This window comes from Mastigoproctus giganteus, chromosome 6 (genome assembly GCF_048544385.1).
Source record: "Mastigoproctus giganteus isolate SK-2022 chromosome 6, ASM4854438v1, whole genome shotgun sequence".
Taxonomy (NCBI): domain Eukaryota; kingdom Metazoa; phylum Arthropoda; class Arachnida; order Uropygi; family Thelyphonidae; genus Mastigoproctus; species Mastigoproctus giganteus.
In genome coordinates, this window is record NC_143580.1 from 3,256,141 (window position 1) to 3,269,903 (window position 13,763).

Sequence of the window (13,763 nt, forward strand, 5' to 3'; positions counted from 1 at the left end):
TCCCTTACTTCGAAACAGAGATCAAATGAAATTGCACGGTGATCACTATTTACTAAACCAGAATTGACTTCCCAATTCAAAATAGAATCGCACATACGAAGAGATGCCACAGTTACCTCAATATTAGACTCTCCATTTACAGTTGAAAAGGTGAACGGCTTATTTGGAAGGTTTTGAACAACAAGATTATGAGATAATAAGAGGTCTTCAAATTGGTTCCCTCTCACATCAGTATATCCACTGTGCCAAAAATGTGATTTTGCATTAAAATCAGCAGTCACAATGAGATTATGGGATGCATATCTTAAACAAATATTTTCCAAATTATGAAGCGCTATCTGAATATTTTCCGATGGAGGACAATACAGTGACACTAGGCAGAAAGAAGAAACTTGTGAAGACACAATAATGCTTGTCATACACGCCGAGCACAAACTCGTGATTGACGTTACAACAAGGTCTTGATTAAAAATTACAATAGCGGATTTTGGAGGAACATCCACAGCTGCTACTATTCTAGTAGAAGAAGGAAAACCCATAATCTTATGAGCTGCCCCTCCCACTTGTGAGGAATAAAATGGCTCCTGTATACAAACAATATCTATACAATGCTCCAAGGCAATCACCCTTATTTCATCAGCAACTGCCCGACAGCGCTGACCATTTATTTGCAAAATTTTTAAATCTCTATGTCCTTGCAAAGCTCCAGAGGTAAAATCAGAGGAGTTATTATCCATGATTGATGCGCATGTTTGCTAATTCCACTGCTCTCATGTACTCAGGACACTTAATGTCCCTTACGGAGTGATTACAATCTCTGTTTCTTCTCTTACAATTAATACATTGTGGAGGATCCTCCTTGTGAGGGCACTCAGCGAAAACATGACCCCCATTAGCACAGTGACCACAAGAAACAGTCTTGTGTGAACATGACTGTGCACCATGTCCAAAACCCAGACATCTAAAACACTTGTTCACCACCGTGAATTTCCGAAACCTATGTGAACCGAATCCAAGGAAAATTCTTTCATTATGAAACAAGCATTTATATAATCGAGGGCTGAAACCAATGACCCAATTAGTTGCATTAGTTCCAGATCCAGAATTAAATCTGAATGTTACTTCATCTTTTACCTCATCCTGAGTAAATTCATAATCTTTAAAATTTTTATAATATAAATCCTCCAGGATTTCATCCTTTGTAAACTCCTTGGGCACCCCGTATACAAGCACTGTTGGATCTGACATTTTAGGCCTCTCGATCGATATACCAACCTCCTTTAAAGCTGAAACGTTCCCTATCCTAGTTGCATCTTCTGAGTTTGTGGTTTCTAATAAAACCCCTTTATTCCTCAGGAGACGAATATTTTTAATTTTCATATTCTTATAATCCTTCTTAATTGCGTCTGCCACCGCATTCCTGACGTCTTGGCTTGAAGCCAAAGCAGAATTCTCTGTTGGTCTAAGTATAACAATGTTTTTAGGGTCCGAAATACCACGAGGACTAACCGAGGACACATGCACAACCTTATCTGCAGCTGCAACACCCATTGCGCACCTCTCAGTAGCCTCTCTAACAATAGTATCACCATTTAAATTCTCACAAACCAAATTCTGCCTAACAGCATCAGCAAATAATCTATGAGGAGCTGCCCGTTTCTCCATTAGCTGATTAAAATGATTTGCTCGAATTTCTAGTTCAACTGATTTAGCTTTTAATCGCTCATTGTCAATCAATAAAGCTGTTGTGACTGCCTCCAAATCTGCCCACAAACTATGGATGCGATTTGAGGCCAACTTTGTTACTTTGCTTGAATCAGCTGACATTACCTCACCCAAAGCCTTTCGGATTTTGGCTACCGCTGAATACACAGCAGAAGCCTCTATGGACCCACCAAGGTCCAAACCCTCGGTAAATGACGAATCCCGAACCACATCATTTTCACTAGAACTATTTTGATTATCCGTATTAATCGTAGTAGTAATTAGATTAACATCCGTTTCTATTGATGGGGTAGACTCTTCCACCTTCACCTGAGGATTTTTATCCTTATCCTTGTCTTTGTCCAACCGAGGAGCAAGTACTCTGGGCGTTTTAGGTGTTTTTTTACCTCTAGACATTTTTACATTGTCTGAAGATTTCTTTCTCCTCCCCGAATCCACTAGCTCCGATCCGGAAGACGAATTCTCTGCTTCAGAATGTCTAGTTAAAGTTTTTTCTAAATCCGTATCCATGTTTAAGAGTGTATGTTTCAGTGAAGAAACAAAAGCCATAAATAAATAATCTTATAGCTGGATAGATTTCTCTTCTTCAAAATATCCCGAAAATAATCACACAACTTCAAAATATGTATATTTTGAATTATATTATATTTAATATTATTCAGTACTATGTATTTACTGAGATGGCACTAGTTATTGTTTTCCATCTCCATGGATATTTTTAAACAAAATTTCTCAGGTAGCCATTTTCTCCCATGAAAAGTCTATGGGCTAATGCTAAGTCTATGGGAAATTTCAGAACGGTATATATTCCAGTGTTAACTCTATGTATTCCTATGTATAGTATTCAAATAATGAAAGAGAATACTTCACTCGATGATATCAGCACAACCCCACGATTCCGACACCCAAAATTTAACAGAACAACTCACCAACTCTTCGTCTTTAAGAAGCACATAATTTTATAGCAGGGGGAGGCTTAAAAAACTTTAAATAATCTTAAGAACAGGAGCACATTTAACGATTAATCCAACCAACAATCCCTCTAGCGGCATCGATAAAAAGTCAAATTTAGGATGAGCCATATTTAGGATGAGGAAGGATGAACTTTCTGTCTCATAATTGGCTCGCTTCGTTTATTTAAAATAATTAATTAAAATTTTAAATTAATTCTTTATCGCTATACTGATTATTGCAATATATAAACGATTATTATAGCATTAGAATTAGAATTTAATATTAGAACAGAAAATAATGCACGGACGCAAACTTATAGGGCATCAGCCAGAAAAAAATTACCCACATCATCTCTCTTTAATAATATTTCTACCCATTTCTTAAATGTATTCAAACTATCCACTTCCACAACACTAGGTGAAAGTTTGTTCCAACAATCTTTTACTCTCTGGCTGAAAGCAGAATTTTGCACATCCGTCCAGCGTACATCCTTTTCCAGTTTAAATATTTAAACCGAGAATGTGTCAAGATGTCATCAGCATTTCGTTTATTCATTTAAAGCCTTAAACATCAGTCAAATCTCATCTCGGGTGGCTAATTTTCGCTGTAATTTGCAAAGTTCTTTATTTCTAAAAGTATTCCTTTTCTGATCCTGTCTAACAACCCCAGGGGCTCACATCTTGTGAGTATGGGCTTGGCACACCCAGGGTCTTGAGCTGGATATCATCATTCTTCTTTTTCTTGGTGATTCCCATCTACTTCTCTCTCTCACTCTCTCTCTCTCTCTCTCTCTCTCTTGGGGTAATTCAGAATTTTTTTTTTGGCTAGTGCAGCATAAGCCTCAGGCTTCCTTGCACCATATGGCTAATAATAATCTTGTTTCTCTGCTTTGCAACAGCTGGTAAATTCCTATGTATAATTGGCAGAACTCCAGCACTACCCATTTGGTACGCTATTCTGAGTTCAGTGCTATCCAAGTGCAGCTTCCTACCTAGCAATAAGTAAACCCTTGTTCAGGCACACGATTGCAGATCTTTGTGAAAATAAATGAAACGCTGGCCTAACTCCACCTATTGGTTCGCAGTGATTGGGCATTCTATTCTGATTTAAAACTAGCCGCAAAGGGGAAAAATCGTTTTCCGATTTTACACCAACGCCAAAGGGGAATGAATAATTTCGGGTTCCCCCTTCCCTTTGGCGCTGATTTAAAATCGGGAAACGAAGTTACGCACAGGAATAGATCGTCCAATCACTGCAAACCAGTGAGCAGAGCTAAGCCAGCTCTTCACTTCTTTCGCAGAGATCCACGGGTAAGCACCATAAAGTAAATTTCAACCTGTAACAATTTTAGAAAGAGAGACTATGCTTGAAGGCGACATCCTGAGGATCCAATGCTTGAACAAATTGTGTGACCAGTCCCAGCGTTACATTGCGTGGTGGAAAAAAGACTTGGAGAATGAAGGGACTGTTTTTGCTACATTGTTGCGTCAGGCTTCAACTGAATTGTGGCAGACTGTCCTCGCCTGTGGTGCTGATCTCCAGAGGGAAACTTAGTCAAACCACTTCGCGAACCTAAAAGGAACCTGTTTATTGAAGTCCCATTTAAAGTGGTCACGTTTGATCTTCTACTAGGCGCTAATAGGAGCAAAGTGCCCAACAGGAATCGATCGATGGGTATATATTCCCATGTGAAGGAGCACACATTTAAAACTTTTACTCGGCCCGTTTGTGACTAATGCCAATTTCTACATAAAGATCAATCAAATCCAAACAAACCAAAGCGATTCTGCAACAGTCTGAAAACTGAAAAAGTGGCATCTTTTTCTGCTAGAAATTCTGGTTGCAACATCTCCACATCCGTTATGTGGGAATCTTGCCTCTGGGCATGTTGTAGATTCCATTCTTTTAAACGAGATGTCAGGATACTTCACTGGATTTGGTTAAACCCAATTCCCCTCAGTAAGTTATTCAAGTCTCGCTGATTGGAGAAATATGTCACTTTATCTGAGCAAAATTAGAGACCACCGAAAGGCCTCACTCTCTCTCTTTTTATTACCACGAAATGCCAATGCCTTACTTACATAAAAATATTATGTACGCTGTGCATTTTAAGTAAAATTCAACAAAACTAAAGTATAATAAGAAGTTAAAAACAGTTAGCAGTCAGAATATTGGGATATCTATAACGTTTTAATTAGGTTAATTTATAAATTTGATTATTCTTATTTAAAAATTCATATTGATAATAGCAATCTCTTTTGGTATAATCACATGAAGACTTGGATTTATAAAGCGATTTTTCACTAATTTAAATAATTAAATGCTCACAAGGGCTTTATTCCTGACATTAGTTTTATTTATATTTAAATTTAAAGTCCAGGATAGCAGTTTCATTAGCAAGTTTCTAAAATTTAAAATATAGAAGCTAAAATGAAATTAGACGACTAATCAGGAGACTATCATAGGTTTCACTATAATTTAAATTTATCAAAATATAATTTGACTTACGTTAATGGAAGAAAACACGTCCTCGGATTAAAATGTATGCGTCAAATCAAACAGTTACTGCTTAAAAACAAAACTATCAACTGCATTATCTCTCATTAAAAGTTTTACGCTAGAAATCCTTAAACATTTCACCCCCAGGGGCTCACATCTGGTGAGTATGGGCTTGGCACACCCAGGGTCCTGATCTGAATACTGTATCATCATTCTTTCTTGGTGATTCCCTCCTATCTCTCTCTCTCTCTCTCTCTCTCTTTCTTTCTTTCAAGAAATTTTTTTTTCGGCTTGTGCAGCATAAGCTTCAGGCTTCCTTGCACAATATGGTTAATAATAATAATAATAATAATAATAATAATAATAATAATAATAAAATACAGACCTGTAAAGGAGTTCATTATTCATACTCTTATCTCGTTACATTTGAAAAATATTGATCCATTTGTATCATCAGATATTCACGCAGCAAATTGAAAAGTTCTGGGGGGTTTCAGTGTTATCAGTTTTCCATTTTATAAAATATTATATATTTTTATTTTATCTTAAATGTTATTGTTAACAATTTTTGAAAGTTATGTAATTTTTTTTTTCACATATTGTGAGCGGGTCATCCTCGTTGATGTACCTGTTATGTGTGAAATAGAACTAAAATAAAATAAAACACGTTCTTTTAATAAATAAATAGTCTTTATTCTTAACCTGGCTGAGTTGATCGATCAGAAAAGGGTTGAGTAGTTTCCTCCTACAGAAACTCCGGTTTTTCATCCAGCAAATAGGAAAATGGACCAGAGATACTCGTTGTTTGCAGACACAATGCTTGCTTCATCACACACTCCGTGATCTTTCCTACCACATTAAATTCATGTTGTCCTACTGTTACATAGCCATAAAAAGACACCCAGTTTTATCTTGCCAACCCTGTAAGTTTAGCAACCCTTTCACGTTTTCTTTAAAAAAAAATCTTACATCCAGTCTACAACTATCCCCTTAATTTAAGTGAACCTCCTATAAATTTTGCCTCTGGTGAAATAATTTTTAAAAATATATCACCATTATATAAATTACTCAAGCCATCCAAGGCCTTAAATACCTCTAATAACTTTCCACGCAGACGCCTAGTCTTCAGACATTCTTATTCTTTTTTCTTTCCCCTTTTGAAGAAGAGTGGAATTTTCTTTTTTAAGGTGCTTATGTTAATTCACTAGAATAATTAAAACTTGTTATAGGGAGCTAATTAACAAGTTCTTTGATGTTCAAAAATATAAATTAATGGGAATAAATATTATATTGTATTAGATCGCCAGATTCTACTTTGTAGATTTTCGAATTTATAGTAAAAGACTTAATACAGGACCACCTCGATAAGAATGATATCCTAATTGGGTATCAGTATGGTTCGTGAAAGGGAGATCTTGCTCGACAAATTACAATTACGTAATTTGTCATCTTGCAAATTACAATTAAGGGGTTATAAAGCAGTTGGAATCGTTTCAAGAAGCAACTTGGGCATTGCATCTTGATTTTAGTAAGGCTTTTTGTAGTTTCTCAGGCGCACAGAAAGGCCACTAGGTCGGTGAAGAACGCAAAGCATTATCACTATGAGGATCGGTATAGAATTTGTAGTCTGCATTGCTTGGCAACTGGACACTTTGAGTGGGGGAAAGGGTTTGACTGAAGTGTATAAGACTGAGGGGATTGGTACAATGAATGAAGGAAGAATATTCTCACTGGTAAGTGAGACAAGAAGCAGAAGGCACAAATATAAAATCTTAGGGGATGATAGTAACCTTTTTTTTGACAGATTCAGAATATGCATTCCTTGCATGACTGTGCCATTTTTAAATTATTATTATTATTAGTTTTTCTAAGAGTAACTGGTCAAATAGAATTCTTTGTTGCATCAATGTCCATTACGTTTGTGAAAATAAACACTGCAAATTGAAAATGATGCTGCCGCCGCTTGCAGTAACGTCCTTTTCAATTATCAGAACTTCCTCCTCCTCCTGCTTGTGGGTGACAAAGACCACTACTGTTTCATCAACTCAATAGATTAGCATTCGATAGCAATTCTTACACCACAGTTGCACTGTCTCTGTTCGAACCATCAACAGTTATCGGTCCAGGAAGTGCATCGGCAGCTCATACAATTGATGGATATTTTTAGCACGTCCCCAGATTTCATCACTTGTAACTTTTGAGATTCTCTTGTCCCACTGACAAGAGAATCTCAAAAGCAAAGTACATTAATCGTACCCAGCTGCTCAACTAGAGCATCGAATTCTAAAAGAAAAATATTTACCTAAAAATAATAGTTGTGTGTATACTTCGCTTTTAAACAGCCAGGAAAGCTCATGTCCTATCGATGATTTGTCAAACGCTATCCTGTAGAGATAGGGAGGTCGTAATTCCACTGTATAAGGTGATTGTAAGACTGCATTTGGAATACTGTGTTCAAGTATGGAGACCTCATCTGAAAAAAGACATCGAGCTTCTTGAAAGGGTCCAAAGACTGGCAACTCGAATGGTGAGATTGGAAGGACGACCGTATGAAGAAAGACTCCGATTATGTGGGCTACAGAGCTTAGTAACCAAACACCTCAGAGATAACCTGACTGAGGCACTGAGACGGATTAGTAAAATGAATTAAGGTGCAATTTTCACTGTTATAAGTAATTTCAGAACTAGGGATCATAAATTCAGGCGCGGAGTGCATAAGTACACGTGCCTTGAATGATCGGGGTTCAAGCCCGTGACTGCTGAATACGGTGCTGTTTCTTGTATTCTGTCTATCTTATGACCTCCTCTGACCGTTTGGTCGTCCCGGAGTATAAAGAGAAAATTTATATTATTATTTTAGTACACTACTATTTTAGAAGAAGAAGAACATAAAGCGAGAGAACGAACACGGTTAAACTCTTGTCAGCAGGAAAAAAAAAAAAAAAAAAATCAAGAAGCTGTGATTACAGTGGGAACAGGAACACCAACACCGGACAGTGATGGATTGGGAAAACGTTGCCGGGTCGGTTCTTGCTGTTTCACGCTGATGTTAGGACCAGAATACGGTGAAAACTGTACGAGTCCACGAATCCATCTGTCAGGTATCAACAATGCAGGCTAGTGGTGGCAGCTTAAAAGTGGAAAGTGTTTTCAGGGTGCACACTGGGCCTTTTATATTGCCCTCATGGGTAGCACAGTTGGTATAATCGCTGTCTTCTCCACACCAGGTGGAAAAGACCAGAGTTCGAATCCCGTCCATGACGTCAGGAATTTTTACGTGCCTTTTTCACAACGTGGCTGAGTTAGTTGGTCTCAGGCGAGGGTAGCATGGTTTCTCTCCCGGTTTTTCGTCCAGAAAACAGGCAAATCGATCCCACAGACAATATACATATAAAGGCGCAACATCCTCTAAATCGCTGATATGCCTAAAGCCCTACAATAACGGTCCTTTATACTAATGGAGTAATATTGGAATGCCAAAGGTTATCAGGAAAGTGTTTCCAACCAAGTATATCTTATCATAGATGCAATGTATCATCTGAGAATGGATTCTTCCAACAGGGTAATGCGCCATGTCACAAGGTCTGAATTGCAGATAATTGGTTCCAACAACGTTAAATTATCGAACCAATCCGCATTAAACTGTACTACCAGAATTTTTACGGAAGGGGAATACCTCCAGCCACAAGATATCTCAAGTCACTAGCAGTTTTGTCATCTCTGCCATTTTTAAAAGACATATGTTGAGAACTGTGGAAATTCCAACGGATATTTTCCACCTTGAGCTGGTAGTACCATGCCTTCATTCAATACTGGGATGTGATGGTAGACACATTGAGCAGTTATTGCTGTAAATTTGTTGCGAACCATATGTTCACTAACGCCACAAAGCGATATCCGTGAACATCAGCGTCCCCTTCCAATAATATCAAGAATTAAAAGTTTCGACTCCATAAAAATCCATCTTTTTGTTGCAGTCAGTCGATGATTGTACAACACTCTTTAGAACGAGTCCTCCACAAACTTATTCTAAAACGGGCCACATCATACAATAGGTCACATCTATTTCTATATTCTCCACTATTACCCACCGTCCATGTTTCCTGAGCGAACATACAGACGTTCCCTTAAACGCTCCCCTTTCATTAACTGCATTTGAGTGATGCCAGCGACATTATGGTGCAAGACCCACAGGTGTCTTTCGTAACGCACGGTCATTGTGTAATCACGGGGGTTTTGTTTTGCCCTACATGCGCATCGTATGTCATCATTCCTGACACCTCCTACCCCTGCCGGCCCCTCTTCCCCCCACTTGCAGGTAAGGCCATCAGCCACAACCATTAATCTGATGAAGTGTCGACACTAACGGACAGCTCTTAATAAATAAATCAGTCTGTCAGAGCGAGGACGCCAGGCAAACGTAATCAGGTAAATTGTCTGCGTGGGCGGCGCCACCATCGGCTCCATGGCAAAGGCGATGGGTTGGAAAGGAGAAAAACTAACAGAACGGCTGAAAAACAGATGACTGCAGGAAAACAGTCAGGGGCGAGCGAACACGGCGGAGCTGTTAAATCAGTTTAAACCTACTGAGTGTTTTTAGTCATGTTAAGTCCACACAGACAACAACATATACATTGCCTCGCCAAAAGATCAGGAACCTGCTAATTACAAAAATGTGCTCATTCTGTATGCAGGGCTCTTTCAAAGAAACCAAAATACATGCAAAATAAAGTCACATATACATTGAGTGGCCACTTTATTAGGTTTACCGCACTTATTTGCAAGTAAGTCCTCCGCTTTATCCCTCAGACCTATATTCGTCGTGGCATTGAATCAACGAGATGTAAAAAGCGTGTCAGAGAGATACTGATCCATATTGACAAATACCTCCCACGGATGTTGTAAACTCAACGCACAGGTATTCAATTGGATTGATATCTGATGACTCTCGTGTTTCTGAAACCACTTCTGTTACAATTATGGTCTTGTGACATGGCGCATTTATCCTGCTGGAAGAAGGATTCGTTCGTAGATGGTTAACTGCAGCCATGAAGGGATGCATGTGGTAGAAAACAATTTTCAGAATAACTGGTGGAATGGAAATGTCGCTCAAGCGGCCCAATGTGCACTACAAAATACCCCCACACCATCACACTGCCGCCACTAGCTGCATGTTGACACATTGAAGGATGGGTCCTTGGATTCATGCTGTTTTTGCCATATTCAGGTCCTTCCATCAGCATGAAAATGTAGGAATCAGATTTGTCAGACTAGGCAATGGATGACTGGAAAAACATTGGTCTACAATAGCTTTACACAGTGGCATTATGATATCCTTATCGCTGCAAGAAAATGTTCGATAGGACACCATGGGCACTCTTTACCGCCTGTCTGATCTGCTCGAAGAACTTCATGTCGGCCCTTATTATAACTCCCAAATCCTTTCTTTCTCTACTGTTTTAGTTCAACCACACCAAGTGTATAAGTTTTGGGTTGCTGTTCCCCAAGCGTAATATCTGGCATTTTACTGCATTAAAAGATAGTAGCCATTTCTCTGGCCATCATTAAGGTTGATCAAAGTCGTCCTGAAGAAGCACTGCTGGGGGCAGATCGTTAACTACTCTACCGATCTTGATGTCATCTGCAAATTTTGACATCACGCCCTTCGTCATTGTCATTTAAGGAATTCAAAACGAAGAGTAGTCCCAGTACCGAAGAAGTGGGATTCCCCAGATCCTTGGGGAATCCCACTCCTTCGTTAGTCCAATGTGAAGGATAACTGTTAATCACAATAGCTATTCTTCACATTGGGCTACAATCCTCGAACAGCAGTGTAGTTCAATATGAAGTCGCTGCTTCCTGACCTGCATCACCCTTTGGTCCATCTATGGATTTTCCTTGTTTCTAATATGTTCGAGCTTATACAGTAACCACTCATAACTGTATCAAATTCATTGCTGAAATTCAAGTAAATAATGTCAAAATTATTTTCTACATCCAGCTCGTGAGTGACTCTGTCAAAATCCAGGTTGGTTAAACATGATTTTCAGTTTACAAAACCATCCTGCGCTTCCTTCAGTATTCCACTTCTTTTGAAATGATCCCATACCGATTCCATTACATTTCATTCTTACGTTTAGTTAATGCATTGTGATCGCACAGATTAAATATTTCACACGGGACGTGTGAAATATTTAATCTGTGCGATCACAATGCATTAACTTAATGTGTCCCGCGAATAAATTTTATATTTTGATAATTACACTTCTCGACAAAATTTACAGAACAAAATGTTTTCATGAATATTTGAAATAATAAGCATCCTGGGATGCAAATTCCGAGTATTCAATAGAAATCGATCTACCATCTTACACAGCTGCACATTATGCAAATTATTCATGCCTATAAAAGCACGGTTACGACCAAATTACTTCACTCCCGTCTTTTGGCTTGCTCAATGGGACAGCCATATCTCCAGTACTCAGGATAGCAAGTCATCGTCCTTTAGATGATTCGTTGAGATGGCAGGCCGTTGGACGACTTAAAGGGCAGTTACAGGCAGCGGTGGCACGTTGGCTTAATGTTTCACGCAGTGTCATCTCGGCATTTTGGAAGCAGGAACCATTACAAGAAAAGCTGGCCAAGGTTGCTCAAGGATACGTCAACCAGAACAGACCGCTTTCTGGCTTTAACGGTAACACGGAATCCAACGATGTTCTGTGATCAACAGAACTTGTTGAACGCAGTCTCTTGAGGTTGAACACAGTCCCTTGAGGTTGCACACAGGTGAAAACATTTCCAACCGGACTGTGCTAAGAAGGCTCAATTTAAGTGGATTCGGCCTTCTTAGTACCCATTAACTCAAACTTTGTATACCCCATTAACTCAAAACCATCGTAGAGCTTGTCGAAACTGGTGCCATGAATATGTGACCTGGAAAACTGACAAATGGGGTACAGTTCTCTTCTCTGATGAGTCTTGTTTTAGCCTACAAACAGATTCTAGACGTAATTTCATCTGGAGACAACGAGGAATCCAGTGCCATCCCTCCAACATAAGAGAAAAAGACACTTACAGTGGAGGCAGTGTCCTCGTATGAGGCGGAATAATGATCAACGTCTGCACCCCCTCCTCATATTTTTGAGAGGGGTACCGTAACTGCGCAGAAGTACCGCAAACCCTACGTGTCAATTTTTATGTTGCTGAGATTTTCTTTTCATGCAACACAATGCCACGGCACATAGAACTTAAGTGGTGGAGGAACATCTAGAAATTGAAGATGCTCAACGAATGCCGTGGCCAGTGCGCCCAACGGACTTAAATCCGATCGAACATGTGTAGGGCGTTGCATTGCACGCCTCGGTCACCTAGTGAGCTAAGGTCTGGGCTGGTGAAAGAATGGGATTTGTTGCCACAGAATCTTATAGACACCATTCTATCGAGCATGGTTTACCGCTGTCAGGTCTGTTTAGCCGTTGGAGGGGATCGTACGCCGTACTGATGTCATGTGACATCAGTAGGTAAGGTGCTCGAAAATATCAATGTGATATTTTCGAGCATCGCGTATCGACTTCTGTAATGTAATCATTTTGGTAATTTTTATACAAGCCCTAAAAATGTCCCTTATAACTGTCCTCATTTCATTGTTATTCTCTGGTAAACCACCATACCAAATTTTGTCCGCTTCATTGCAAACTGCACGAATTACACCAAGTTTTCTATTTGTTCTGGTATCAGACGTGTTATTGGACATCCTACCACGATGATAAGCTAGGCATGTTATCATTAGAAGAGGCGTATGGTGCAAAAAAGCAAGCTTGTAGTGCAGCATCAGCCAACAAAAAAAAAAAAAAAAAAAAATTTTCCATTTCATCCATCCATCCATTCGCTCCAAAAGTTGTCCAGTTTTTCCTTGAATTTATTTAAGTTGTCACTACCACAACTACAGATGGAAATTTGTTCCAGCAATCAACAATCCGCTGGCTAAAGGGAAATTTCTGCACATCTGTTCTACAACTATCTTTCCTCAATTTGAATTTATTTCTCCCAAAAATAATAAAAAAACTCTTGTTTCTCCCCGACGGGGAATCGAACCCCGGTCTCCCGCGTGACAGGCGGGGATACTAACCACTATACTACCGAGGACTTCTGACGCTTGTTGTTGCTTAAGGCTTTTACGATACAAGAACAACAAAGTCCAAGAGGTGTTTTTCTATTCTAGGTTTCTTAATTGTTAGATTTGCTGAACAAAATTAAACAGTTTTTCAAGATTTGCTGAAGTGTATCTGTTGAAGGGTATGATTATTACATAAACTGTGGAAGCCAAAGGAATCGCGAATTTCTGAATCGAGGGCATACCAGAAGAATATGTTTTACTGAAAACTGAACTTGGAATTGAGCACGGAGGGAGGATTTTCATTAGCTAAGAGATGATAATGCATAAAATGTATATGTGGCCAATTTGCAGTCTAGCAAGCAGTTTCTTTGCGATTTTTCCTGATGCTGGATTCCCATATTTCTGGATTTATTTTCATATCATTTATTGCTGGCTTGGTTTCTCCATTCCCGGGCCATTCTTCACTTGT

The 13,763-nt window shown here is 39.1% G+C and overlaps 1 non-coding gene across 1 annotated transcript; it reads right to left on the reverse strand.

Annotated features, from left to right (window-relative positions):
- Positions 1-13,251: 13,251 nt before the first annotated feature.
- TRNAD-GUC (transfer RNA aspartic acid (anticodon GUC)) lies at positions 13,252-13,323 on the reverse strand. Its single transcript has one exon. It is a non-coding gene; the product is annotated as a tRNA-Asp (tRNA).
- Positions 13,324-13,763: the final 440 nt, after the last annotated feature.